A 4,326-nucleotide genomic window follows, 5' to 3' on the forward strand; every position below is an offset into this window, starting at 1 on the left:
TCGGACTCAACTTTCCCTTCTTGCCAAACCTCAGAATACCTTTCATGGGTGCCACTTTTAAGAACGCTTTCACACCAGTCTCAAATTTCAGGTCCTTATGTCTTACATCGGCATATCTCTTCTGTCTGCTCTGAGTTGTTTACATACGAGCCCTGATCTTTTGTATTGCCTCATTCGTGGCCTGAACTAATTCAGGTCCTAACAATTTCCTCTCTCCTACCTCATCCCAACACACAGAGGACCTGCAACTCTTTCCATATAGGGCCTCAAATGGTGACATCCCAATGGTGGACTAGTAGCTGTCATTATAAGCAAACTCCATTAAATACGTGAAGACTTTTCCAGAAGTTAGACGTGAAACGAGGGTCTCTGTCCGACACGATGGACACGGGCACTCCATGCAATCTCACCACCTCCTTCATGTATATCTATGTTCACTTATTCACTGAAAAGGTGAACTTCCCAGGTATGAAATGTGCTAACTTCGTAAGTTTGTCTACCACAACCCATATCACAGTGAAACCTTTGACTGTCCGAGGCAACCCCACGATGAAGTCCATAGACACATGCTCCCACTTCCATTCTGGTACACTCAATGGCTGTAACAAGCCTGCTGGTTTCTGTCTCGGGGCTTTCATCTGCTGGCACACTAAGCACTTATTGACGAACTCTGCAACCTCTCTTTTCATATCGTTCCACCAGTAGTAACGTTTCAGGTCTCGATACATCTTAGTGCTGTCGGGGTGAATCGAAAATAAGGAACTATGAGCCTCTGACAACAACTCATCTTTAATATCACTAACTGCTGGCATGCACAAACGCCCCTGATAAAGAAGGCCACCTTCCACTGAAACTGAGAAGTCGCCATCCTGGCCTGACTTCACCCTACGGACTCTCTCTTCCAGATAAGGGTCGTCTCGCTGCACATCAATAATCTTCTGCCTTAGACTCGGTCGCACCGACAACTGTGCCTTGACCTTTCCCACGGCCACTGCAATCTCTGCCCTCTCCAGTTCCCTGCACAAGTGAGTTTGTCTGGTAATGAGGGCTGCTAAATGAGCCACATTTCTGCTTAGAGCATCTGCCACTACATTTGTTTTTCCCATGTGGTACAAAATTTCACAGTCATAATCCTCTACTAGCTCCAACCATCTTCTTTGCCTCATGTTTAACTCTTTCTGAGTGAAAAAGTACTTCAAACTCTTGTGGTCAGTGAAGATCTATATCTTCTCTCCATATAAGTAATGTCTCTAGATCTTGGGAGCAAAAACCACTGCTGCTAACTCCAAGTCGTGCATGGGATAATTCTGTTCATGCTTCTTTAGCTGACGTGAAGTGTAAGCAACTACTCTTCCCTGCTGCATCAATACGCATCCCAACCCCTTCTTGGACGCATCACTGTAAATGACAAAACCACCTGATCCATCCGATACTATAAGAACTAGGGCTGAAACCAACCTCTGCTTGAGGTCCTAGAAACTGTTTTCACAAGCCTCATTCCAAACAAATGCTACTCTCTTCCAGGTCAACTGAGTCAATGGGGTGGCTATGCGAGAGAAGTTCTTTACAAATCATCTATAGTAACTTGCTAACCCCAAGAAACTGCGCACCTCACTGACTGTGGTTGGACGAGCCCAACTCGTAACTACCTTAATCTTTGCAGGATCCACAGAGACACCTTCCTTCGATACTACATGCCCTAGGAAGGACATCTGCCCCAACCAAAATTCACATTTAGAAAACTTAGCATACAGCTTATTGGCCCTCAACGTCTCCAAAACTTTCCCTAAATGCTCCTCATGCTCGGTCTCTGTCTTGGAATAAACCAAGATGTCATTAATAAAAACAATCACAAAGGTGTTAAGGAATTCCTTGAACACCCTATTAATCAAATCCATGAACACTGCTGGTGCATTCGTTAGACTGAACGACATCACTATGAACTCATAATGTCCATACCTCGAACAAAAAGTTGTCTTAGGTATGTCACAGTCCTTTATTCTCAGCTGGTGGTATCCTGACCAGAGATCAATCTTAGAGAATACTGTAGCTCCCTGCAATTGGTCAAACAAATCATCAATCTTGGGAAAGGGATACTTGTTCTTGACGGTCACCTTGTTCAGCTCTCTGTAATCGATGCACAGACGTAACGATCCATCCTTCTTTTTCACAAACAAAACAGGTGCACCCTATGGTGACACGCTAGGGCGTATGAAACCCTTGTCCAACAATTCCTGCAATTGGACCTTCAGTTCCTTCAACTCTGCCGGGGCCATCCTGTATGGAGACTTCAAAATAGGGGTTGTGCTTGGTTCTAACTCAATAGCAAAATCTATCTCCCGTCGCGGGGGTAGTCCAGGAAGATCCTCCGGAAAAACGTCTGGAAAATCCCTCACTACTGGCTCCGAAGTCAAGGTGACTTCAGTCTCTCTAGTGTCCACCACACTGGCCATAAAGCCCTAGGCTCCTTGGTCGAATAGTCTACTGGCCTTCAATGCTGAAATCACTTTGGGTAGGATTACGGTCCCAACCCCATTAAACTTAAAACTGGCTCCTGTAGGAGGGTTGAAGATGACCTCCTTGTGGGAGCAATCTATGCTGGCATGATTAGCAGCTAACCAATCCATGCCCAATATCACATCAAAATCGTGCATATCTAAAATTATCAAGGTTACATCTAATGCGCGATTGGCTACCTCTACTTGACATGCTTTTATCTTTTCTGTAGCTAACATGATCTCTCCTGATGGAATGGAAATGGACAATGCAAATGGAAAAGGTTCTGAGTCTAACATGGCATGCCTCATAAATGCAGCAGATATAAACGAATGCGAAGAGCCAGAGTCAAATAAAACTAAAGCATGGTGTCCCAAAATGGGAAGTGTACCTGTTACCACTGTGCCTGACTTCTCAGCCTCACGCCGAGTGGTAGAAAACACCCTACCCTACTGTTGTTGACGACTCGGGCCTCCCTAAAATAAACTTACGGGCTGGCCCCTGTGTTCAGGCGCGTTCCTCCTCGGGCATCTATCTAACATATGCCCCTTCTGGCCACATCGAAAACAGATCCTAGAGCCGGCTAGACAACGTCACCAGTGTCGCTTACCACAAATGGTACATATCGACCTATCCTCCCTACTATTCACAACCTGGGAACCCTGCTGTCCCTACTAACGTGGACCATTCACTGTGTTTTGGCTCCTCTACTGATGCTCAAGAGCCCTGTGTTCAACCTTCCTTTTCTGACCTGAGAAGGTCCCAATCCCGAGCGACCTCCTATATTCCTCTCCCACTTGGGAGTCAGTATCAATCCTCACGACCGCCCGTAGTGTCGCAACATACGCCTTGAGGTCCAAGGCATGCACCATCCCTTGCAGTCTGCTCCTCAGGCCCTGGATGAATCTCTCTGTCCTCGCTGCCTCGGTGGCTACTAGTTCAGGAGCAAAGCGAGACAGCTTATCAAATTTCTGCTCATACTCCTCCACCGACATAACTCCCTGCTTCAAGTTCAAGAATTCTGCCTGTTTGTTGTATCGGATGTTGGCTGAAAAGTACTTCTCATAAAAACGCTCCTTGAACTGCACCCAGGTTGCAAGTTCACCACCAGTATCAATCATCTTTTCTGCTGAACGCCACCAGATTTCTGCGTTATCAGTCAACATGAAGACTGCACATTGAAGCTTATGCTCTTCCGGGCACCTCATAAAATGGAATATTGTCTCAATAGATGACAACCACATCTCTGCTTTGGTGGGGTCAAAAAGAGAAGAGATCGCGACCTTGAAACTCTTCCAACACTCAAATCTATGGCCCAAACATGATGGTCATTCACAATTTTAGCCAAAACAACCGAGTATTCTAAAATCCCCAAAGAAAATTCTAAAAACTTCTATCTTACCCAAAAGACTCCGAGATTCTAGCACAAGCAATGTGGCGGCGACAGAAGAAATCTGACGGTTAGGCAACGGATCCAGCGTGACGACGCGGATCTGATGGTGAGGTAAAGCGAACCTAGGCTGGACGGATCAGGCTGGATGACGGGACGTGGCGACTGACAAATCTAGGCAAACAACACAGAACCCACGAACGACGAATTTGACACGTGGTTGGGCTGGACAAACGGTGCGACTGAAGGCTGAAGGTTACTTATCTGGCGCGGCTTCAATGGGCAAACTACGAGCAGTGCAGCGGAGCACGAGCAGTGATTGTGGGTTTTGGTTGGGTGAAACGGTGAGGGCTGGGCTTCTGCAGCGGCGCGGCGGGAGGTACTGGTCAAGGTCGGCAACGGGTGGAAAAAAGAAATTGGGGGGGGGGGGGGGTTGGATT

The sequence above is a fragment of the Benincasa hispida genome, chromosome 12, assembly GCF_009727055.1.
Source record: "Benincasa hispida cultivar B227 chromosome 12, ASM972705v1, whole genome shotgun sequence".
Classification (NCBI taxonomy): domain Eukaryota; kingdom Viridiplantae; phylum Streptophyta; class Magnoliopsida; order Cucurbitales; family Cucurbitaceae; genus Benincasa; species Benincasa hispida.